This window comes from Humulus lupulus, chromosome 4 (assembly GCF_963169125.1).
Source record: "Humulus lupulus chromosome 4, drHumLupu1.1, whole genome shotgun sequence".
Classification (NCBI taxonomy): Eukaryota; Viridiplantae; Streptophyta; class Magnoliopsida; order Rosales; family Cannabaceae; genus Humulus; species Humulus lupulus.
Window position 1 is genome coordinate 147,221,496 of NC_084796.1, and position 27,054 is coordinate 147,248,549.

General features: G+C 39.5%; 1 protein-coding gene across 2 annotated transcripts in view; it reads right to left on the reverse strand.

Annotated features, from left to right (window-relative positions):
• LOC133830889 (non-specific lipid transfer protein GPI-anchored 10) overlaps positions 1-18,625 on the reverse strand; it is a 28,769-nt gene extending 10,144 nt beyond the window's left edge. The window contains exon 1 of one of the 2 annotated variants that reach the window (XR_009892265.1): positions 18,137-18,625. The gene's annotated coding sequence lies outside the window, so the exon portion shown is untranslated. The remainder of the gene's footprint in view (positions 1-18,136) is intronic. The other variant, XM_062260995.1, reaches the window with a different exon arrangement.
• Positions 18,626-27,054: the final 8,429 nt, after the last annotated feature.

Here is a 27,054-nt window from a genome sequence, read left to right on the forward strand (position 1 = left end):
ATCCTTTCACTAGCTTAAATAAGATAGGTGCATGATGATTAGTCACCAACATAACCTTCCTCATGACCCTAGAGTCATAGCTATGGAACACTGTTCCCTAGCCATGTGACAAGTAGTCACCTAGGCCTTAGGCCCTGGCTCTGAGTAACTAGTCCTAGACTAGCCAATCGCTTATAATTTTCATCGACCTTCGGGTCGGTCCAGCATTAATACCCCATATGAATCCTTCAACGCTGATATCAATTAGATCTAATCTTCATTCGGCCCTGTGTCCTCGACGCTTATGCCGTTTCTGACTCTCAGGTCAGTGATACGTGGCCAGTGCCGATCTTGAACAGTTTGTGCCACACACAAGCAAGCAATGCTACCAAACATATATCATATGTCAAATATCCAAATATAGGGCATTCAGCATGCTTACTTAACAACTACCAGCATAATTAGGACCATGCATAAACACAGAGGCTGAAGCTCTGAACAATCTCATATATAATACTCAAAGCATGCCCTAGTCACATGTTTCTCGTGCGGCACATGCATCACATTTAATCACTTGTCATACCTCAACAATAACCATGCATGTCACATATACACAGGGTGCAGTTTTCTTACCTCTGATTCGAGCGACCCTTGAGAATGATCAACCTTTAAGTCTTTAGTGGTTACCTAGTCATAACCAAATATGGGACACCATCAATAAAATGAACACCAAAGGTTCCTAAACCAAGATCTAGCCTTCGGGACATCAATCCCCACTAATCCGGGTAGTAGGAACAATCCCGAGGCCTAAAACCAAGTTCACGTGGCCAAAACACTCAAACGGGCTCAAACCTGTCCAAGGGCTGCGGCCCTAACCCCTTGGGCCACGGCCCCCGGCCACTCCAGGAGCAAGGGCCGCGGCGCTCAGCAAGGCCAAAACCTCCCCAACTGCTTCTTCGAGCTAGGGCCGCGGCCCCCAACCCAGAACCATCCATAAACCTGTTTTCCATCATCCCAAGCACCCCAAAAACATACCTAAACACTTCCAAATCATCAAATCAAAGTTCCCAAGCTTCCCAATGATCCAAAACCATCAAATCCCGTGGCTCAAACGAACCAAAAACTCAACGATTCACAAAGTCCAATTCTAAGCTTAAAATCTTTAAAAACTTAAAACTTGAATTACCTCCAATTGAGTTATTTCCAACTAAATCCTTCGGCTTATAAGCTTCCAATCTTTCCTAGGATCGCTATGCCTCGGTCCTCGCTTGAATCCGATTCCTAGAACTCGAGATTTCTTCGAAAATGCTTCAAACGGTAAAATGAACTATCAGGAAGAGAAGAGAGGTTTTCTAACGTACGGTTCTATCTGACAAGCTACTTCAAGCTTAAGTAACCTCAAATAAAACCTAGTGCTCGGGGTCCCAAAAACACCCCCGGGGACATTATAGTCAAAACTCCCACAATTTCCTCCTGATCTCAATAAATCCCAATTTATCATCAAATAACATCCTCATAACTCAATATCCCAATAAAAGATCCCCGTTATGACAAAACCGCTAATCAATAATATAAGACGGTCTCATGCGGAATAGCTCGAATATATCTCCATAATAATGAGATCTCATTCACAAATCACAATATGCACCCAAATATACAAATATGCCCTCAATGGGCCAAAGTACCAAAACACCCTAATAATCAAATGTGGACCCACATGCATGCATATAACTTCATATTATAATATAATTCACATAAACATGCATATTATCAATTAATAGCATAATTAAACAATTATGGCCCTCCCGGCCTACTAATCCAGCTATTAACCCGCATTAGGGATTGCGGGGCATTACAATTATCCCCTCCTTACAGAAATTTCGTCCTCGAAATTTACCTAAACCGCCCGGAATATAAATTATGCACAACTGATTCCAGTTTCCCAGGTCGTTTCCTCGACCTCACTGTCTCTGTAACATTACCCTAACTCAAGGTACATTTTGTTCCTCCGAACCTTATTCTTTCTGTTCCATATCTGGACTGGCTATTCTTTACAGGATAACTTAGTCTGAAATCCCCGATTCTCATAACTCGACTTGTGAGTTTCTTTTAACCCATGTCCTCAGCATGGAAATACAAAATACACTGTATATACCTGGCAGCGCCAAAGATAAGGTCGAACCAAAATCAACCTAACTAGTCTTATCTAGGACTCAAACTGTTCTGCTACGCTAGGGCTTAACTAGCCCTTAACCCGTCACCCCTTTTTATGATGATACTTTTTAAAGAAGATATAATCTTCTTCTTGAAATTCCATGTTCCCGCTTTTCAATTCATCAAAACTTTTCCATTTACTCTGAGAAGTGAGCATCCAAGCTTCAATCTCTAGTCATCTCAATAGTCCCCTGAACCATCTCAGGATCCAAATATATATTAACTCGTTCATCTTATAAGATGTTCTTCAAATAATAATTGGATAACCCTCTCTCTCTGATTTACCATCAGTCTGAGAGTAATAAACTTTACTGAATTCCATCTATATACTCATCGCCTTCTTATTCCTTCCAAAACCTGTAAGTCGCAATACAGTCTTCATCTGATAAGACAGACCTTGGGTTTCATGAAGGCGCTCTATCCCTCTCACAAGGAGATTTGAATATTGATCAGTTGTACTATTCATCCTTGCTGACAAAAATATACTCAGTTGGACTACTGGTCCACAATGACTCAATGTCAACTCATACTGGCCCACTAACCTGGGAAATCCCACCGCGAAACCCATCACGATGCTATCTTATTTCCATTATAAAATACTCAGAGGCTACCATGGCCTCACCGATTTCTGATACTCTGATATGACCTGCTATCAGGCTAAGAACTTTACCACGCATTCAATTACATCCCTCTCCATCTCAGGCCACCACTATGAAGCTTTCATATCCTGTTACATTTCCATAATGCCTGAATGAAGAGAATAAAATAATAGCATGAGATTCATTCAGAATTTCCCAATTAATCTCAGTGTCCATCGGATTCCAAATCCGACCCTATACCACAATAAATTCATATTTGATACTGCACAACTTTCAGCTAATCCAGCTAAGACTTTCCACTCAATCTTTCCTATCTGTGGTTCACTTAATTGTTTTCCTCTTGATCTTCTCTGAGATAATAATCTCAAACATAAAATTGGCCACCTGGCCCACCAGAAACTCTACTCTAGTTCTGGTCAAATTCTTTAACCAACATATTGCTTAGGCAATTACTTTTCTCTGTCACTGAGATGTCATAACAACCTCCAACTGATTCTGATCTGCAAGAAGACTCAGAAATATTTCCCAAGGCACCTGAAATATCTTTACCACCCAAGGACACTCCTGCCCCTAAGGCATTCTTTATCCTTGGAAAATCTCTGCAGAGAAAATACCACAATACCATCATCCAAGACGATCACAAATCTTATTCAAGTAATCCTTTAAATGCTTTGTTCATCTGATTCATAAACACTTGGCATTAAACAAATTCCCAAATCATAACTCAGCGCTCCCAGTGCCCTTATCTGATACAAACACAGTCTTTTATATAACTTCCTCTCTGGTCTCTAACTGGTCCTAACCAGATCCAAGATCCACCTTGGAGAACACCATCTTACTCACTGCTGAGCTTTTAATTATAACAACTCTGTTGAGCCATACAAAACAGTGTCCTAAAACCTAAATCCATTCCTGGCACCAATCCAATCACCACACTATCTCTCCATATAAAAAAAACTCTGGCAAACCTCTTGGAAACACATCAAGAACTCACAGATTAATCCAGTTTGTCCTGACTCCACTGACACAATCTAAGTGGTATCCACCACACTAGCTAAGAGTTCCATGCACCTCTCTGCAATAAAAATCTAGCTCTCAATATAGTTACCCTAAGCATACAGAACCATGCACAGTGCCAACTATCACAAGGCTTTCCACTCTCAAGCCCAAGAGTTACTATCTTTCCTTGCCATGTAAAATTGCCCCACTCTTGGCTAACCAATCCAAATCTAGAATCATACCGAGCCAGTCATAACCAGCTTTACCAAAACCACTGATGAGTATTGTTTATCATAACCCAACTCATCTCTTAAGTCACCAATGTGGTATTGCCTTCCCATCACAACATAATCATGTGATCTGCATAACAACTCTATGCTTCTCTATATGCAACAAATAAAGAAACAACATGGCACCAAAACCAATCAGTATAACTTAGAAATCAGAACTAGCAAACTAACCTGTCACCCCTAAGGAACTAGTCTCAGTCTCAAATTCTGACTGCATCGGAATGAACACTCAAGCTGGGGTCGAGCTGTCCATCCCCTTTCGCTCATCCTTCCTTCGCATTTGGCAATCCTTCTTATGATGTCCAAACATATTACATGAGAAACATGCCCTTGCTCGGCATTGTCCTAGATGATGCCTTTTGCACCGAGCGCATATTGGATATGTCTTCCGGCTTTCCTTTTTACTTGGCTCCAATTAGTGGAGGTACCATTATTTGAGCTCCGTGCTCTCCAGCACTCTACTGCCCAATCTGATGTCCTGCACTCTCAACAACAAGAGTCTTTCCTACCACCTGAGCATAGGTAGAGACTTCATGCACTGGGGCAATCCTAATGCCCTAAACTATTCTGGGATTCAACCCCTGAATAAACCTTTCCTTTCGAGCTGCATCTGTGGGTACCATGTCAAAAGAAAACTTGGCCAACCCATCAAATCTACTAACATACTCGGTTACTGTTGCCTTTCCCTGAACGAGACTCAGAAACTCATTCATCTTAGCAGTCTTGGCTACATCACAATAATATTTCTCATTAAACAGCTGCCTAAATTCTTTCCAGTCCATCACAGCTGTGTCTCGTCTCTGGGATACTACCTCCCACCACGTCCGGGCATCATCCCGCAGTACACATGTAGCACAGATCACCCTATCGTGACCCACCAGTCCCATACTATCAAGAATGGAACCGATCATGCCCATCCATTGCTCAGCTCTGAATGGATCTAGGCCTCCCTCGAAGACTAGAGGGTAAAACTCCTGGAATCTTCCACATAGGAATTCCCATTTGTTCTCAACCCTAGGCTGAGCCAAAGCTGGTGCCACTCCTGGCACAACAAAGGAAGAAGTACTCCCCAACAGTTTCCGCTGTTGCTTCAAACACCTAATCTCTTCCTCATGCCTCTGCAATCTTGATTGCAAATCTGTGATCATCTGCTGAAAATTCATAGGGGCAGATGAAGAACTGATACCCTGGCTGTAACCCCCAGCCTCTGTTTAACCACCACCAGGCCTCATTATCTGCCTTGAATATAAACCTGCTGATTAAATCTGCAGTCAATTACTTGACCCATTAATCATGATGAGCATATCAAGAGCTTTCCCCACGGGAATAATCTTACCACACCACAATCACAACCACTTGTAGTGCTAAAGACATGCCCAAAGCATTCATACATCAATCATAATCCCTGCTCTTCCAACATTCATACCATGCCTCCAACTCCAGCATGCAAATATCACAATTATATACTCACAGAGCAGGTAATCATATAATCACATCCACATATATATATATTCACGGAGCATATAATCATATAGTCAAGAGCCAGGCTCTATCAGAATCTCATGCTCCCTAATACAATGTGCAGGTAAAGCATTTACATTCTATTTAAGCAGTTAAGCACATAACTACATAAATAGTTACCATTCCCTGAGTGAAGCTGTCTTCAGTGATGAGTGTACATGCCCAGCTTGTCTTCAGGAACCATAAACCTTGGCTCGCTCTGATACCAAGTTGTAACGCCCTAAACTCCAGGGACCGTTATAGTGTGCCTTGTAAACACTGCTAAACTCGCTAATCAAGTCATTTGGAAAAAATCGTGTAACTAAGTATGATTAGCAGTTTAGGGATTAAATTTTTTGGTTAAGATATAACGTTTCATTAGAACGTTTATTATATACATTGGGATCCAAAAAATATAATTTAAAGGTCTATTACAAGAAAATATTTACAACCAGCCGGTCTAAGCGGCAAAACAGGATTTAACCCTAGCTCCTCTTCTTCAAACCTCTGCTGTGGCGGTCGAGCAGCTGCATATGTACACATCGCCACCTAAGCTCTCTAACTCAAGGATGGTCCAACTTTCTTTTTCCTTTACTTGCACCTCATACCACCCGTGAGCCGAAGCCCAGCAAGAAAACTCAATATGCTCATGAACAGTAAGAACATGTCATCAAATCATAAGGCACACGCCTAGCAGATATAGCCCTAGTCAAGCAGGCAAACAAATCCACGTAATGATGGGTATCCAGGATAAGTAATCCTGCCCTCCTGATGGGATGACTATCAAGTCAATCACAATAAGATAAGTGAATTATCATTGGTGGTTCCGGTAACCATACCGGGTTGATAGCCCTGAATAAAAGAGTGACAGTGGTAAAAGTCACTAAAGTGGGTTCCGTTCCCTTTACAAATAAGTGATCCTTTCACTAGCTTAAACAGGATAGGTGCATGATGATTAGTCACCAACATAACCTTCCTCATGACCCTAGAGTCATAGCTATGGAACACTGTTCCCTAGCCATGTGACAAGCAGTCACCTAGGCCTTAGGCCCTGGCTCTGAGTAACTAGTCCTAGACTAGCCAATCGCTTATAATTTTCATCGACCTTCGGGTCAGTCCAACATTAATACCCCATATGAATCATTCAACGCTGATATCAATTAGATCTAATCTTCATTTGGCCCTGCGTCCTCGACGCTTATGCCGTTTCTGACTCTCAGGTTAGTGATACGCAGCCAGTGCTGATCCTGAACAGTTGGTGCCACACACAAGCAAGCAATGCTACCAAACATATATCATATGTCAATTATCCGAATATAGGGCATTCAACATGCTTACTTAACAACTACCAGCATAATTAGGACCATGCATAAACATAGAGGCTCAAGCTCTGAACAATCTCATATACAATACTCAAAGCATGCCCTAGTCACATGTTTCTCGTGCGGCACATGCATCACTTTTAATCACTTGCCATGCCTCAACAATAACCATGCATGTCACATATACACAGGGTGCATTTTTCTTACCTCTGATTCGAGCGAGAATTAATATAAGAACGACCCTTGAGAGCGATCAACCTTTAAGCCTTTAACGGTTACCTAGTCATAACCAAATATTGGACACCATCAATAAAATGAACACCAAAGGTTCCCAAACCAAGATCTAGCCTCCGGGACATCAATCCCCACTAATCCGGGTAGCAAGAACAATCTTGAGGCCTAAAACCAAGTTCTCGGGGCCAAAACACTTAAACGGGCTCAAACCTGTGCAAGGGCTGCAACCTTAACCCCTTGGGATGTGGCCCCCAGCCACTCCAGGAGCAAGGGCCGCGACGCCCTACACCTAGGGCCGCGGTGCCCAGCAAGGCCAAAACCTCCCCAACTGCTTCTTCGAGCTAGGGCCGTGACGCCCAAGAACAGGGTCGTGGCCCCCAACCCAGAACCATCCATAAACCCATTTTCCATCATCCCAAACACCCCAAAAACATACCTAAACACTTCCAAATCATAAAATCAAAGTTCCCAAGCTTTCAATGACCCAAAACCATTAAATCCCAAGGCTCAAACGAACCAAAAACTCAACGATTCACAAAGTCCAATTCCAAGCTTAAAAACTTAAAACTTGAATTACCTCCAATTGATTTGTTTCCAACTAAATCCTTCGGCTAATAAGCTTCCAATCTTTCCTAGGATCGCTATGCCTCGATCCTTGCTTGAATCTGATTCCTAGAACTCGAGATTTCTTCGAAAATGCTTCAAACGGTAAAATGAACTATCGGGAAGAGAAGAGAGGTTTTCTAACATACGGTTCTATCTGACAAGCTACTTCAAGCTTAAGTAACCTCAAATAAAACCTAGTGCTCGGGGTCCCAAAAACACCCCCGGGGACATTATAGTCAAAACTCCCACAATTTCCGTCTGATCTCAATAAATCCCAATTTATCATCAAATAACATCCTCATAATTCAATATCCCAATAAAAGACCCCCGTTATGACAAAACCGCTAGCCAATAATATAAGACCGTCTCATGCGAAATAACTCGACTATATCTCCATAATAATGGGATCTCATTCACAAATCACAATATGCACCCAAATATACAAATATTCCCTCAATGGGCCAAAGTACCAAAACACCCTAATAATCAAATGTGGACCCACATGCATGCATATAAATTCATATTATAATATAATTCACATAAACATGCATATTATCAATTAATAGCATAATTAAACAATTGGCCCTCCCGACCTACTATTCCAGCCATTAACCCGCATTAGGGATTTCGGGGCATTACAACGAAGAGAGATTCCTCAAAATTCTATCGATTCCATGACGACATCGGTCATAACACTAATGACTGTCGGTAGTTGAAGGATGAAATCGAAACTCTCATCAGAGCTAGACCGTTGGCCCAATATGCCCAAAATCGGATAGTCCCTAATCAGCCCATCGGGCAGAACCCTCAACCAGTCCCTGAAGCTTTGGTAGGCCAAACTAGAGCACAGGAAAATCAGGTCAAACCCCCTCAATCAGTCACTATTGCAGGAGGACCACATTTCGCAGGCATGAGAAGTGGGGCCCAAAAGAGGTACATTAACGAGTTGAAGGCGCATAACAGGGTGGAGTTCATCCCGGAGCAACGATTATCGAAACAGCAGCAATTAGAAAAGCAACCAATCATTTTCACGGATGAGAATGCTAGCCATGTCCAATTCCCACATAATGATCCACTGATGATAACCGTTCAGCTCACCAACCAAGGGGTCTGAAGGACACTAGTGGATAACGAAAGCTCTGTGAATCTACTTTTCAGATCAACCCTGGAAAAAATAGGGTTATCTGTGACTGATTTGAAGGTGACCTCAATGACTTTATACGAGTTTTCGGGTGAAGGGTCAGTAGCCATCGGGACAATCAAACTGGTGGTGACATTGGGAGAAGAATCACGAATTGTTTCCAAAGTACTCGAGTTTGTGGTAATCGATTGTGCGACCGCATACAATGCGATTTTGGGCCGACTTGTGCTGATGGCATTTGAATCCATAACCTCTATCAACCACCTTGCAGTGAAATTCCCCCCAGCTATGGGGATATGTACAGTTAGAGATGATCAACTCGCTGCTAGGAAATGCTATAGCATTTCTATGAAGGGAAAATCTCAACCCGGGCAGCAATCGATGGTCATAAATGACGAAGGTGAGGAATCCCAGGAAGTGGAAGTAGAAGTAACTCATGGGACGGAAAAACCTCAGCAGGAAAAGGATAGTGAAGGCGCCCAATGCGACGACATTGACCTGCAGGTTAGAGAAGACAGATTAGAGCTCAAAGCCATAGAAGAGCTCGAGGAAGTAAACATCGATCCCAAGGAATCTTCAAGAGTCGTGAAGATTGGAAAGAATCTTGATGACAAAAGAAAGGTGGAGCTGGTCAATTTTTTACAGAAAAACCTGGACGTCTTCGCTTGGTTGCATAGGGATATGGTGGGAATCAATATGAATATAATAATGCACGCTTTAAATTTGGACAAGAATGTGCCTGCAAAATCCCAAAAATAGAGACTTTTGGGAACAGCCTGAGCTGCAGCCCTTGAGGAAGAAGTAGCTCGGTTATTGAGATGCAGGTTTATCCGGGAGGCAAAATACCCAATCTGGGTAGCCAATCCCGTGCTAGTCTAGAAGCTGAACGAGAAGTGGAAAACCTGTATCGATTTCTCCGACCTAAACAAAGCTTGTCCCAAGGACTGTTTTTCGCTGCCAAGGATTGACCAGTTGGTAGATGCCATGGCAGGTCACGAGCTCATGTCTTTCATGGACGCGTACTCTGGATATAACCAGATCCGATGAACCCTGTGGACCAGGAGCATACTAGTTTCATGACCGAGCATAACCTATATTGCCACAAAGTTATGCCATTCAAATTGAAGAATGTTGGGGCCACATACCAAGATTGGGAGAAATATGGAGGTGTATGTCGATGACATGCTTGTCAAGTCAAAGATTGTCAAAAACCATGTATCTGATTTGGAAGAGTGTTTTGGAATATTAAGGAGGTATGACATGAAGCTGAATCCCCATAAATGCACTTTCGGGGTGGCATCTGGAAAGTTTCTGGGATTCATAGTCAACACGAGGGGAATAGAAGCAAATCCTGGAAAAAATTTAGATCATTGTTAGAAATGCCTTCACCCAGGTTGCGTAAAGAAGTTCAAAGCCTAACTAGAAGGGTGACGGCTTTGAATCGCTTCATTTCAAAATCCACTGACAAGAAATTTGAGTGGATCGAGGAGTGCGAACATGCATTCCACAACCTAAAAATGCATCTGGCTGAGCCCCCAGTATTGTCTAAAACAATATATGGAGAGTCTCTATTCCTTTATCTGGCCATGACAAAGGATGTAGTCAGCGCTATGCTAGTTCGAGAAGAAGACCGTGCTAAAAAGCTAGTGTATTATATAAGCAAGAGGCTTCTCGGAGCTGAGTCACGATATCCACTGATAGAGAAGCGAGAATTCTGTCTAATATTGGCTTCCAGAAAGCTCCGGCCATACTTTCAGTCCCATTATATCAATGTCTTAACCGACCAACCTTTAAGACAGGTTTTGCAAAAGCCTGAAATGTCCAGACGTCTTTTAAAATGGGCAATCGAACTCAGCTAGTTCGAGATATTGTACAGGCCACAGACTTCAATCAAGAGTCAGTTCCTTGCTGATTTTATGGCTGAATGCACTAGCTTTCAGGACAAGTTCATGGGAGAGTCGGTGCAGGAATTATGGAAAATCTTCGTTGACAGATCGTCAAACGAGAACGGATCAGGAGAGGGGATCATCTTAATCTTGCTAAGCGGGCATAGGTTCCATACAACTCTGAGATTTAGATTTGAGGCATCTAATAACAAAGCAAAATATGAAGCCTTGTTGGCAGGACTAAGGGTGGCAAGAGACCTGAAGGCGAAAGCCGTCCAGTGCTATAGTTTTTCCCAGCTCGGAGAATACCAAGCTCGATGCATCAAGATGGCGGCCTACCTAGATAAGGTAAAGGGGAAACTTTCTGAATTTGAGTACAACTCTATTAAACAGATACCCCGCGAGCAGAATTCTAACACTGAAACTTTGACACGACTTGCTACCACGAAAGAGGCTAAAACTTTAAATGTAGTGCCATTGGAGTTCTTGGAGAGCCCAAGTGTAACAGGAGAAGCAACGAAGCTCAGAATGATTGATGTAAGACCAACCTGGATGACTCCTATAATGGAGTATCTCGTAATTGGAAAGTTACCTGATGACAGAAAAGACGCGAGAAAAATACTCTATCAAGCTCCAAGGTACATAATAGTCGGCTGAACCTTATATCGGCATGGCCATTCGTTGCCTCTCCTGCGATGTTATCTGCCCGGGGAAGCAAAAACCATTTTGCAAGAAATACACGAAGGTTTTTGTGGAGATCATGCTGGGGGGAAAAACCTAGCACTGAAGGTACTAAGACAAGGCTATTTTTGGCCCACTTTAACGAAAGATTCGATCTCGTATGTCCAGAATTGTGACAAATGCTAGTGTTTCGCCATAGTTTCCTGAGCTACTCCAGTCGATCTAACAATGATTACCTCCCCGTGGCCATTTGCAGCATGGGGAATTGATCTGACATGTTCCCTACCAATGGGAAAAGGAGGAGTTCGATATGCGGTAGTGGCAATCGATTATTTCAAGAAGTGGGTAGAAGCAGAACCTCTGGCAACCATCACTTCAAAGAAAGTCCTGAATTTTGTGGTAAAAAATATCATTTGTTGATTTGGACTCCCTAAGAAGATCATGTCAGATAATGGGACACAGTTCGATAGTGATCTCTCCACAAACTTTTGGGAAAGATATGACATAACAAAGAGTTTCTCATCGATAGCATACCCACAAGCCAACGGGCAGGTCGAGGCTATGAATAAGAACCTTAAGGTGAGCCTAAAGAAGAGGTTGGATGAAGCCAAAGGATTATGGCCTGAACAGCTCTCGCAAGTGCTCTTGGCCTACCGAACTTCTCACAGAACCTCCACGAGGCACACTCCTTTTTCCCTAACTTTTGGAAGCAAGGCCATGCTTCCAATTGAAGCAATGGTAACTACTCACAAGCAAATGATGTTTGATCAAGAATAGAATAATAGGCTACTTAACGTATCTCTCGATCTGATCGAAGAAAAACGAAAGGAATCGCAATTACAGCTCGCCCATTATCGACAAAAGATCACTCGCTATTTCAATTCAAAAGTCAAGGGGCGTAGACTGGGATTAGGCGACTTGGTTCTCCGAAGGGTCTTTTTGGCAAATAAAGACCCTAAGGATGGTGTGTTGGGCCTAAACTGGGAAGGACCATACCAGATTGTAGAGGTCTTACGCGAGGGATTTTTTAAGCTAGCTCGGCTGAATGGGGAGGTAGTCCCACAAACTTGGAATGCTATTCACTTGAAAAAGTATTATCAATAGTACTACCATCAATGTAAGACTTGTTTATAAAAGTCATTTCAATTAAATAACAGATGGATTATTAAATAACCACTTCTTAGTTTTATTATTACAAGCTCATGTTCTCATAATTGTAAAAGCAACCATGAAATTTTATACATTCTGGTTGCTTGGGGGGCACATAACCGAGGTCGGTGAGGTTTTTTTTTTATAAAAAAATTAAGCCTACTCTAATAAGATTAAAAACTTAGAAGCTTGGAAAAATTGATTATTCAATGGCTTTTTAAAGCTCTAATTTTCAATAAACCTAGCACAAATTAAGCTTTAATTCATCTAAAACCCTGGATATAACCAGGTCCGAAACATAGAAGCTGGAAAAAATTGATTATTCAAAGGCTTTTTAAAGCCTGAGTTTTTAATTAACCTAGAACGAACTAAATTTAAGTCATCTAAAACCCTGGATATTACCCAGTTCGGGGCCTGATTCTCAACAGGTATAACGCTATTAAGCTTATTAAAAACCCTGGATATAACCAGGTCCAAGGCCTGATTCTTAACAGGTACGATGCAAATAAGCGAGCAGAACCTTGGATACACCCAAGATTGAAATAATCTACTTCGATCTAAAGACGATTCTTAAGATTTCGAATGTACAAAAGTCTAAGAATTCATAAACATGAGAATAGTAAAGAAGACAAATAGATTACAAGTCGGATGTATATTCAAAAGAAATCCTCGAGCTAAGCTTGGAGGCAATTGTTTTTATCCTAAGGGATTGTTGGAAAATGATTAAAAAAGAAAATCATAAATGATATCATTGGGCACCGTCAGCTCACCCTGCCAAAGTAACCTCCTCACCATCTCCCTCCGCTGCTCCAGAAGCCTCAACAGTTTCTGAGGGTTCTTGGAAAGGTTGAGCCTTGAATTTAGCAAGGTATGGATCCCACAACTAGGGCTCCATGAAGGAGAAGTTCCCGTCCTGGTTGAAAGCCCAGCAATGGTAAAGCATCTCCTCCATGGTTGACGATGACAGTGCCACTTCCTCCTTGGATTTAACTTTAGCCTCGAGTAGCACGGCGGTTCGCCTCTGCGACCTAAGCTTGGGGGGCGAACTATGCGGTCTGCTCGCCTACTTGGGAAGAGATAAGAGCAGCCTTAGCAACATGCTCATTCTTCTGAGCAACTATCATGGCAGCTTTGGCGGCATGCTCACTTTCCTGAGCAACATTCAGGGTGACCTTGCGGCCAACTCGGCTCGAATCTCTTCGCTTATGGCCTTAGCATGAGCTATGCTTTGGTATTGGGCCAGGATGGACTACAGAATAACAAAACAAGTTAAAAAAATAGAGGAAGAACACATAGTAAACAAAAAAGAATCAGATGTGGGAGAAGGACTCACGGTGAGGTTCATCCCCGTGGCAGATTCGAGGACATCTACCGGGCTGCGCTCCTCTATGGCCCTCAGATCCCTTGTATATAGGCTTTATATGCGTGGCCCACCATGTGACTCGCTATCTCATACACTATACCCAAAAGGGCCTCGGGGATCTTTTCCAGGTCTTGTGGCTCAACCGGTATTCAAACAATGGGGGCCTCGACTTGAATTACTTGGGGAGGTGGAGGCATGTGTCGAGGGGGAGGAGAAGGAAGGGAAATTTTGTAGTATCCCCCATTTTAGGGGTGGCCTTCTTTGTCACCCTGGGCCTCTTCACGACGGGGCCCGTTCCGGACCTTTTAGCCTGAAAGGCAGTCCTTAGGTCGAGAGCACCTATCGATTCCATCTCTTCACCTGAAAAGAACAAAAGGGAGTTAATTCACAAAAGTAATGTTTCAAAGATATAACAAAAAAAAAAAAAAAGGGAAAATAAAGAACCTACCCTCTGGGCTAGGGGAGGAATCTATCATGACCAGCTCGGGTGTATGAACCAGGCTAAGAACGACCTCTGGCTCTGGGATTAACGGAGGGGAGGGGGAGTCTAAGGCTACAATTTCTTGGATCCTAGGGGGTTCAGGTCTCTCCTTGGGGCTGAATTCATCTACATACTGCCTAAACCCAGGAGCAAATTCTCCCTGGAGCAAAGAAGGCCAAATCCTAAGGTTGGTTCCGTATTCTTCGAATATAGAAGATCTAAAGTTCAGCATTTGTCAACTACAATGGTGCCTCTGTTATAGTTGTGGTTGTAGCATACCACCATGCGATCCACGCATTGGAGGAGAGTTACATTTAGGTTCGGATCGATGGGATGGCGGCTCACGAGCTGGTTAAGTTTAAAACGTATTAACCTAAAGCTAGCAATAGCCCAATCTAACTCTCTAGATAGGTATGGGTTAACTTGGCCGGAGGGGCCGGCTGTTGCCCCTGACGCAACTCGGTTAGGATCGGGACACTGATCAGCTTTGGGAGCCCCCCTTTTTCGCACGAGAGGCACCCCATCCTCTTCCTCAGTGGTTGGAAACACCTCTTGAGAAGAGGGAAGTTCGAGGATAACTAGGAGCGAAGCTCGGGTCCTCAGGGCTAGTGTTTGACCCTCGCTGATCAAATTACATGCCAACATCGTGACATGATTCACGACCTGGCGATAATCTTTTTCCTAGGGGAAAGACTGGACAGTTTCTCATACTAACCCCCGAGGGTCACAGATTTGCCCGTCCTTGAAAATATAGCTTCACGAGGAACAAACTCAATCAGAGCCTAAAAAAAGAATATTTTTGAAAGGGACATAGTTCACGTATTGGGATTACAGAGATAGAGGACTTACAAGGACGATTGAAGTATTGATGTTCGTAGTTCTTGAACCCATTTGACCTAAAGAACAAGTCATTATAATCGTTTGGATGGCTGGGGAGCTCGATGACAGAGGTGGAATTTGGAAACTGCGTAAGGTAGTAGAACCCATCACCTTGCCCTTTTTGGTCGGGGCTCGATTTGAGACAGAAGAAATATAAAATATGTGCTGGAGTGGGGACGTCCCACTCATGCTTTAGAAACAAATATTTTAGCCTCGCCAAAAGTCTGTAGGAATTTGGGGGGAGCTTGAAGGGAGCCAACTTGACGTAGTTTTAAAAAATCCACGAAATATTGGTCCAGGGGAAGAAAAGCACCAGACTTCAGGTGGTCATCACTCCAAGCCCCATAATCATCTTGAAAGGGGGCAGAACTCCGCTCTCCTTCAAAGGCAGGTTGTGCGAGGAGACCGCCAGTTCCTAGCTCGATGTTATGACTCAGTAGAATTTTGTTTACCCTCCCCTGAGTCGTTATCTTAGAGACTATGTGTTCAACCTCAAAGAAAGCGTTGGGATTGACAGCAACCTCCCTCTCCACCACAGAACCAAAATGTGGGATAGGAGATTCGGAGGCGACTATTTGCCTTTGTGCTTGTGCTGGGTAGATGAGCTTGCGACGGTCTTCTTTGGAGGCACCATAATTCAGATCGCCTGGCGACAAAGCGGCCTAGTTAGTAGGTGACCTAAGATGGTCTATAACTATGGTCGTGGAGATACGGAGGATGAAGAGAAGTACTTTCAACATTTGAAAGTTTATACGAGCTAAAGTTGGTCCTAACCTCATCGCGTGATGCCACGCGATATCCTAGGCTACGCTCTTTGGTTTCTTAAAATCTCCAGATACTTTGGGATCCACGTGTCAGAAATGTTAGACCCACCTAAGCTACCTGGTATTAAACCTAAGAACCATTCGGTTTCTATACCCCAAACATGTATTCTTTAAAACGATTTATCATTAGGGCTACCCAAGATTAACCCATAAATTCGCCGAGTTTTATGAATGTCTTATTTTCAAAATACTTTTGGGTTCGCTCATGGAGCCGCAACCGAAACCTATTTCCTATTAGCACTTAGAAACAACCTAAAGATACCAAATAATGAGCATTGTTAAAAAAAAAAATTCTCATTGGATAATAAAGGACAAGGAAAAGGAAAACTTTTCAAACCAGAGGATAAATCACTTATAGGAAATATGTGCGATTCGAAGAAGATGTATACACAGCCACAGGAAGCTCCTAAAAAGCTCCTGAAGGTCTGGGATACGATGAAAGGTTTTGGGAATTCTGGAGAAGAAGAAATGAAACTTGAGAAGTTTGAAAAGGGGGGTTTTTCTGAATACAAATGTGGTGAGGTCTAAGGACTGATCACCCTATTTATACGTAAACTACGAAAATTAATCTGGGCCATCCAATTGGGTTAGCACGAGATCCAAGAACCAAGATTAAATAGACCAGATGGTGGCAAAAAGTTGACAAGACAATTATTTCAGTCCTCGAAACCCGAACAGACGCCAACCACAGGAGACCACATGTCCAATACTTGAGTAGTAAGTAGAAACAATTTTGTATGACATAAGTCTAAAAGCCCCAACTGTATATGTCAAAAAGTGACGACATCAAACACGATCAGGAGCTTGGGGGCAAATGTTGTACCCTAACTTTATCACGAGTTCACTTACTCAGCTCGGGTAGAGCTGGTAGATAAATACATGGAAAGATAACCAAGTAGAATATATGGTTATTAACAATGTGAGAAGCTCGAGACTCGAAATGGTCAAATGGAATATTAGGCATCCTGGACTTATTACGAGCCCGGAGTCAGATAGCTGTCAAGCTTGAGCTCGTATGAGATATTCAGCTCGCGAAGACCCAGATATAATGCATACTAAAGGATCCCAAGAGACTTGGGAATTCTTTATACGTTCATTAATGACCAGGCTGCATCATATTTATGTCATTTATTACCCAAGATAGCAGGAACATGTTTATTATATTATCTGATCATATCCCAATGTAAATGAGAATAATCTGTATTAATTATATACCATATGTGTAATTACGCGTTTTGTTTACACGGTAATCCAAGTCTGTCCATGGAATTCCCCTATAAATACTAGGAATATTGGACAAGAAAGGGGGCCATTATTTTGTACTACTGAAACTCTGCCAAAATAGAAAGAGAAACAGTAATAATATTAACTCGTGGACTAGGTGGATTTTAACCACTGAACCACGTAAAAGTTTGGTTCTTTTGAGTAGGTTCTTGTTATTTTCATTACAGTTTACTACTAAGTACTAATCTGCCCTTTTTACTTCTTAATTTCTCGTTGGCGAAAAACCGCGTCAACAAAAACTAATTAAAATTATATTAAATTAAATGAAAACAAAAATTTACAATTGCATGGGGGTTCTTGAGCTAAGATCTAGATTTGTGTTCATCTTTCTCATATAAAAACCCAGATTTGTGTTCATCAATCTATCACAATTTATACCTAAAATCTCAAAACACATATCAAAATCAAAATGAAAGCTTGTAATTACAAAACATACACACAACAAACACAAACACCCACCTAGATTTGTGGTCATCAATCTGCTCATGGTATTCATCAATCACACAACAAACACAAACACCCACCGAGATTTGTGTCTTTAAATCAAACAATCTAAAATTTATACCCAAATACAAAATTTATGCAACAACACATTTCAACCTACAATATTCATATTACCATTATAAATCACAAGAAAAAAAATGTCAGATCTCAAATTGAAATAATTTTGAAATATATAAAAATCAAATATGGAAAATGGCAAACCTTAATCGAAACCGAAGCCTCCTTCTCCCTCAAACCAACTCCGCCATCGAAGATGTTTTCCCTATCAAAACATATCTAGTGTTGAAGCCCTTCCTCCCCAACGCCTGAAGCCTTATCGCTTGAAGATCAACTCTAGCTATATCTGTTCATTAATTTGTCGGTGCAACAGTTAACAAAGCCACATTGACAATGAAGGAGGATGAAGTGCTTGCTGGCAGTGATGGTGACTTCAAACTAATAGTGTGCTTGCCCTGATCCCATCCCAAAGTTCCGACGAATCAACACCCTGAAGCAGATCCATTCGTCCCAATCATTGCCGTCAATCCGACCTCAGCTCCTCCCAAGCGCAGGCTCAATTTCTCCTCCTCAGCCTCGCTTGGATGCTGTCTTCCCTAACGTCATCATGGACAGATTTCAAGCTACCCATCCATCCATATCTGAAGTTACACGATTTCCGAGGTTATCTACTTTCAGCTTTTTATTTTCTTTATATTATTTAAGATATGAATTTTAAATAATATTTTATTTTTATTAGATTTTAAATAGTTTTTATTTAATTTTTTAATATTTGAATGATTTTTTTAAATATTTTTTTTTAAAAATAGACATGGTCAATCACGTGTCACCACGTAGGTGCTTCCTTGACACTTAACATAAAAAAAATGTTGACAGAAGGTACCAAGATTTTCAAGAAATGTTGACGGAAGATATTTATACCGTAAAAAAAAATACTTAGGTATTAAACTAATAATTTTGAAAAATTTAAGTATTTTCGCCGCCAATTACTCAAACTACAATAATAATGAAAATAATTTCGAATTGATTTGGATTACTATTTTTCAATATTTTTTAAAATGAAAGTACTAGTTTATTTAATAATCTCTAAGAACATCCAAGAAACAAATTAATAATAAATTTTGAACACCCAAATGAGATACATCAATCTCAAAGTTTATAAAATTAGTTAATGAACTCAAGAAAATTATCAAATAAAAGATACCATGGTAACTGCAATAGAAAAGAAAATAAACTAATGTAAACAAAGTTGGAAAAGTAAGGGGTATGTTGGTGTTTAAAGTTCAAAACGGCTATACATGATCGATATTGCAATATTGTGTAGCTACCCCTAAATTGTAGGCCGCAAATGTCAGGTCAGGAATAGTTTCACTTCCACTTCCCAACTACACACATTAGCCATTTGATTAAAAACAATATAATGGATGGCGGAGATAATGAGGCGATACAAAACCAGCTACTGTACTAAGCGGGATATCATCTCGGTATATATATATATATATATATATATATATGACAATTTTTTTTACATTGCTTCACTTTAAGCCCTATTGGTGGGGGCTCTTAGTGTTTCTCGACCCGTGAATAGTTTTCGGCACGATTTTTTCTTATGACCGTGTATATTGTAGCTATTTAGAGCATCTTGCAAATTTCAGAAAATTCTGAATAGTTTACAGTATCGAAAACTAGGTTAAAACATGTTACTTTCTACGCGCATAAAAAAATTAGTCATGCGTGCAATAACATGTTTGAACTTAGTTTTTAGTACTGTAAACTATTCGGAATTTTCTGAAAATTTGCAGGATGCTCTAAATAGCTACAATATACACGGTCATAAAAAAAATCACGCCAAAAACTATTCACGGGTCGAGAACACTGAGAATCCTATCGGTAGGGCTTAAAGTGAAGCTCCTATAGGAGAATTCCCCTATATATATACACAAAGTGAATATAATGCATCTATTTTTTTTCAAATACCAGTACATCATTTTCTATTTTCAGTTCATAGATAATATAATTCTTTTATATATATATATATATGACAGTGTCCATTGTATTTATTTAGTACATTCCACAACTTTTCAAGAAATTATGAATAATTTATGGTGCCGAAAACAAGGTTCAAACAATCGAATTTCACACATATATAAAAAAAGATACACGCATAATAGGTTGTTTGAAACTTGTTTTTGGTACCATAAATTATTCAAAATTCATTAAAATTTGTTGGATGTTCTATAATAACTACATGTAAAATATCATATAAAAAAATATTAGGATTATAACTATCCACGTGTTGAAAAACTAAAAAGAAATGTGTCGGTGTTGCCAAAAAAGTGAATGCGCTATAATCGTTCTCTATATATATCGTTACAATATACTAATGGCGTATAGTTGTGTTGTGGAAAAAGCAAATGCAGCTGTGCTGTGGGGAAAAACTACTAAATTTATAAATTTTAAAGTGTCGTGAGTTGGAAAAGTTGTACAATAGTGTTTGGTATAATGTATATGATGAAAGTGTTGTTAAATATTAAAAGACCAAAATAAAGTTATATTTATTTTATTAAAACAAATTTACACACACTAAACATACTAAATATAAATATTGTATCTAATTAAAGAAGTTATAATTAAAATATATTTGATAAGACACTAATGAAGTGATCATCAACAAAAATGTTATATTATACAATATACACATATATATATATATATTTATGTATATATATAACTAAAATTCTAATTATAATGATCATGATATAATAATCTAGTTCAAGATATAATCACAAATTTATAAAACTTAAGTTATTCAAAACTCTCACTTTTTATGTCTTTAATTGTTCAATTTTTTTTCTTAAAGCGTAACATTAATATGTGTTTGATAAATTATAATTTTAAAATACTATGAGATGAAAAGAATAATATTATAGTATCTAATAAACTCTATATTAATATTGTTTGTTAATATAAAATTACTAAAATAAAAAATATTAAAAAATATCTAATATAAAATTATAAAAGTATTTTTAAAATAATATATGAAATATATAAGATTTAAATATTATTTATTTTATTATCCTATTAATTTATTTTAAATATTTTGAATAATATATGATAAATAAGTAAATATATTAGCTCAGAAAAACACATTTGTAGAGTTTTTTTCAAAAAGTAATTTTTAGAAATATATATTTTCGTGGCAAAGGTGGATGTGGACAGTGGTCATCGACAGAACACAAGATAGTATAGTTTTGTTCAACCTTCCCCTTCTTCATTTATGTGTTATTGGATCTTTGAATATGAATCTTGTTTTTTTTTTTAATCTCTTGGTTTGTTAAGGTGCGGCTGTGGATGAGGACTAGGGGTGAGCACGGTGTGGTTTGGGCGGTTTGAACACTTTTTAATACACCACGCCACAAGTGCGGTTTAGTAACTAAAACACACCATGCGGTTTGATTTGGTTGCACCAAACCGACCAAACCAAACCATTTTTTGCGGTGTGGTTTGGGCGGTTTTCCACGGTTTGTGTTAAAAAATATGCCATAACAAAATTTAAATTTTAAAAAAAATACTAAATCCTTAGTTCATAACAAATCCTTAATAAGTTCTAAACAACATCACAAGTTATCAATTAAGTTCAGTGAAACACAAAAAAAATATACAAGTCTCCCATATTGGGTAACTATAAAAAATGGTATACATGTAAAGTTTATTTTTTTTAATATATTTGTAAGTATGCGGTGCGGTGCGGTGCAAACCAAAATTTCACACCGCCAAACCGCGCACCGCACCGCGCAGTTTAGCTAAAATACAAACCATACCGAACCATTACACTTTTGACACCGCGGTTTGCGGTGTAGTATGGTGCGGTGCGGTCGTCACCGCGGTTTGTCGGTTTAGATGCTCACCCCTAATGAGGACAATGCTTTTGACCTTGGTGGTATGGTTGGGGAAGTCGTGTAACATCCAACTTTTTTTATACTTGAAATTTAGTGGAAAATAATATTGAACTAAAAATTTATTATTTATGGAATTAAATAAAATATTATGGTTTAAGACCATAAATATATTTTTTCTCTTAAATTATATTATTATTTATTGGAATAAGTAAGAAGAAGTCTTTGATTTTGATAAAAAGAAATGTATTTGAAATAGATATTGCTCCAGGCCTTTTTTGGATATGCTTCCATGTTAGCGATTCTTGACACATGGCCTTATATATGGCCCATCTCCCGAGGAGTCCTCGCGAAGGTATTGCCACGTTGACTACTTTTGAGGAGTGATATGAATCCAAGTAGCTATTTACCCAAGAAAGGAGCTCAGAACCCTCCGTGAGTCTCTGTGGCACAACTCCTCGGGAAACCCCCGAGGCCAAGCTCGGGAAAGAAGCATTTGTGTCAACATTTCAGAAAGCCTGAGGTGTCTCGCTAATGGTTTAGTAGATTTCTCGGAGACCTGGGGACCACAGAAGATATGCTCAGCATGGACTTTATTTTGGGAGTGGTCGTGGTACCTTTCCTTAGAAATTAGGAGACCACCTCCTTTTCCAGGTTGGAAGGCCGCCCAATCAATCTTATCACCCAATGACACATGTTGTGTAACGACCCAAATTCACTAATAAGGCTTAAGGGCCTTGATTAGTGTGCCTGGAGGGCATATTGGGAATTATGTGTGGTTTTACTTATTAAGATGCATGATTATGAGTTAAAGCATGTTATATGACTATCTGAATACTTGAGATGCATGACTATGTGTATTAGTATGCATGAAGGCCATGATTAGGTTAGAGGGGCATAATCGTAATTTTGGCCATTGTGGGCATAACTGCTTTGATATATGTGATAATTGTCGAGACCACATTATTATGTGGATATATCTGTGATCTGTGACTCGAGACGATCCTAGTGAGCAAAGTAGCGGAAAAGTCATGGCGGGAATTTATACCCGGCTCGGGGTGAGCTTGGGGGTATAAATGGGAATTTAGCGAAAATACTAGAGTCTATTTTGACATTGAGGAATATTATTGGTGGATAATTAGGTATCGGGAATTAAGCAGGAAATATTAGAGACACTCGAGGAGTTAGCGGGAATTGGGTAAAATGACTAAAATGCCCTTAAGTGGACTAAAGGATTAGAAATAAAGCGGAGGGCATTAGGGTCATTTGGCATGTAAGGAATAGATATGCTGAGGCTTTTTGTTATTGGGATTTGTAGAATATTGTAGAAGTCTGAAAAAGAAAGAAAAGGAAGGGAAAAGAAAGGAGGGAAAACAGAGAGAGTTCTCTAGGTCGGTTCATGCTTTCTTCACCTGTTTCTTGAGGATTTTTGGAGAAAAGCTCAGAGGAGAATTGGGATAAACTAAGCATCAAGGATTCTAAGTTAAGTGTGGGAATTGACAAAGGTTTAGCAAGATTAAGCCATCACTTGAGGTAAGGTTCTGTAATTTCTTCAGTTACTGGTTTGGTTTATGAACTGTGGTGTATAAGTTGAGTTTGATGGGGAACTTTGGGGAAATTCAGGGAAAAGGTTAAGGAGAAGCAAGCCAAGGAGGTCTAGAGACAGCTTGTGGTCGAAATCCTATCAAAGGTATAAAGTCTAAACTCTAACTTTGTTGTTCAGCTGGTTTTTATTGAGTTTTAGAGCTTAGGAGTGGCTATGGTGAATTTTGAGTTTGGGGATACATGTGCTTGAGTTCTAGGTATTTGGGATGCTTGGGATGAGTGGAGTATGGTCATAAGGTTGTTTTTGAGCTTGGGAAGGAGTTGGAAGAGTTTTGGTTGAGGTTGGTTCGAGAAAATCGCAGAAGAGGAAAATGGGTGTTGGTCTGTCTGTGACTAGCGCTACAGCGCTAGCCTTAGGGCACTGTAGCGCTAGGCCATAATGCTGAAGGGAGTTTGGCTTCTATTTGTAGCGCCCTCCCAAGAGCGTTGTAGCACTACCCTGCCTTCTGAAGGGGATTTTAGGGTTATTTGCAAGGGTTTTTGACCTAAGGTTTGGGGTTTGTTTCTACCACCTTGTTTGGTGGAACTAGGACCTCCCGGGGACTCGGGATTGGCCCTGGGGCTAGGTTTTGGACTTGAGGGTTGATGATGACTTTGGCTATGGTTGTGTTTAGGTGAGCGCTAGGGCTCGAGGGGGATCGTGCTCAAGGAGTCGAGAGATCAAAGCCAGTGAGTTGAAAGGTAAGAAAACTGCACCCGATTATATGTCTGTGATGGGACTAAGTGCTCCCAAGAATTGTATCGTGTCAATGATGGTATTACGCCATGGGACATGTAAAGCGGCCTAAGAGTGCTGTACTTAGTATTTGCGCACAGGGTGCGGCTTGGCCATTGGTAGCCGAGAATAATCACTGAGCTCGGCGTAAGCGGGCCGGAGTCAGTGGGATAACGGAGGGAGCATCCTGAGAGCGCTAGCCCTAGTTATCATTTGTGCAGTGATATATGATGTGAATTGATATGCTTAGTATGTTGAATACTTGGTCATGTTGAATGATTACATGTCTGAGAACTTGTGATGCAATGTGGGTTATGGATTTGTCTGTTGATTGCTTATTCTCTGTTGTTGTGTTTTCTTGCTAGGCCTTGGCTCACGGGTGCTGTGTGGTGCAGGTAAAGGCAAAGGCAAGCTGGACCAAGCCTGAGATGGAGAGCTCCGAGGTGGAATGTACATAGCCAGCCGTTCGATCATCATGGTCGAGGAGTGGATCAGGACAGGGTTTACCTAACCGCTTGTTTTGCCTTAGTATGGCTGGATATTGTATCTGAATCTTATAACTTTTGTAAACGATCTTTGAACTTGTATTTTTGGGATCCCGTGTAAACAAATAACGTTTCTTAATGAAAATGTGGCTTTTGAGACCAAACGTTTTAAACCCTAGTACCTTTATAGTCTCAGTAACACGATTTTGTTTAACTGACTTGGTTAGCAAGTCTGACACTTTATAAACACACAGTGTAACGGTCTTGGCTATCCAAGGCGTTACATGTTGGGTGTTTATTGTGTAACAGAAAATTCCCACTTAATCGAGAAATCAATGTAAACATTTTTATATTAATTACTCACTTCCTAATTCCCTCATGCTGCCTATAAATAGGGCATGAATGGGTCATTTGTAAATATTTGAAATCCTACATTTTAGACTCCCATTTTATTTTGGAGCAAGACAATCCTCTGCCCAAGTTGTAAAATCCTAAAAGTTTGTGATTCCGGTGAGCTTTCCTCAATACAATTGACTCGTGGACTAGGCATTATTAACAACCCAACCACGTAAAAATCGTTTTCTTTCTCTTATTGCTTTACAACGAGCTTTCGTCTATTCTTTATAGTAGACAGAAATTTGGGTCAACATTTTGGTGCTTTTCATTGAGAGTTGTGGAAAGCTAAAGAAATATCTCTTGGTATTAAATGATCAAATGAGAAGTACGCAGCAGAATATATGGACCCATTTTAATAAATATTAATACCAGCCAAGATCATATACATATATAAATATTAAATCACATACAAATAGATCAGCGATTACCTCTTGTAGCCTATCCAATATCCTTGAGTCTTTTTTGTATAAATCAGCGATATTCCTATCAGTGTTCTGAGATCTCACACCCTGATCTTCCAGACAATTCCTCGAACACACAAGGATGTGTGTGGACACGTAGGATTCAAAATGTTGATTTATGGGACTCCTTAGATGTGCTCAACACATGAGATCTAGAGAGTTTTGACAGAAAGAAGATTTAGAATAGTTTTCAAGTTTAGAGAAAACTATCGCTTTTAGAGGGAGAGTCCGGCTAACCATTATTTTCTGAATATCACGTACATCAAATTTATAAATATATTTAATCTAATTAAATATATTTATTTAATTAAAATATAATTCAAATTAAAACGATTAGATATTTTTATTTAATTATCTATTTAAATCATATTTAAAAAGAATAATTAAATAACTGATTAAACATATTTATTTGAAATTCAAAATTCAAATTCCAGGGATAAAAACCCTGATGATAGGCGCCACACACTGTACTGTACAGTGTGTGTCGCCCAGCCCTATTAGGGTTGCCCTAATTTTCTCATTTGTTTATTTAATAAACTTTTAAGACAAGATATGTATTCTAACATAAATATCAGTTAATTCAAAATTAACTTTATCTTGAAATATCAGTTTTAAATTAAATAAATAAATATCATATTATAAATAAGATATTTATTATTTTCTCTCTTTATATTAATCCAAACAAGATTAATATTAATTTTAACCTATAGTTTTTCAAAATAAAAAGTATATAGTTAAATAATTAATTAATTAATTCACAACTAATCAATTACCCATAATTATCAAATAATTATTTCCTTGCCCTGGAAAATTGATTTCTTTGCAATTTAGTCATTTCTCTTAACAAATATTTCTTTTGACATCCTTACCCTTGACAGTGTAGGACATAGGTGACATCGTTATTCTAATAATCTTATTTGTTAATTCCATGATTACTCCACTATAAATATGAAATTGCACTCTAAGTATTTATAGAATTATATATATATATAGATTTTTCTCTAGTAGTCCATTGATATAATCAATATATGTAGTTATGTCCTCCATTATTGGTTCGTTAATTAGAGCTGGCCAAAATTACTGTTCTACCATTCTAATTACCTCTTGATCCTTAAGTGCCATTAATTCACTAGTGAATAATTAATCTATAATCTAATTATATATTTGAGCTCAATAACTATTTAGTTCCAGAATCAACCCTTAAGGGAACCAATATTCGATCCGTTAGGAAAGCATGGATTCCAATATTGTAATTCATGTTCCCTGCCATCCATGATATTGAATCTCCAAAACAAAAGTCATTAGCCTCATTATTCCAAGAGACCTTAACTAGTGAATCAAAAGATCCAATAAACATAAACATGAGTTCATGAACACTCTGGATTTAGACTGATCATGTTCCTTGGATTATTTACAAGTGGTATTCAAGCTCTTATTTTTGCAACTTTAGCTGCGGCTTATATAGGAGAATCCATGGAAGGTCATCATTGATTAGTTTTCGCCATAGTCTTTTTTTAGCTTAGCCTGACACAATGTATACGCGTCGCAAGGGAATCCACTTAGG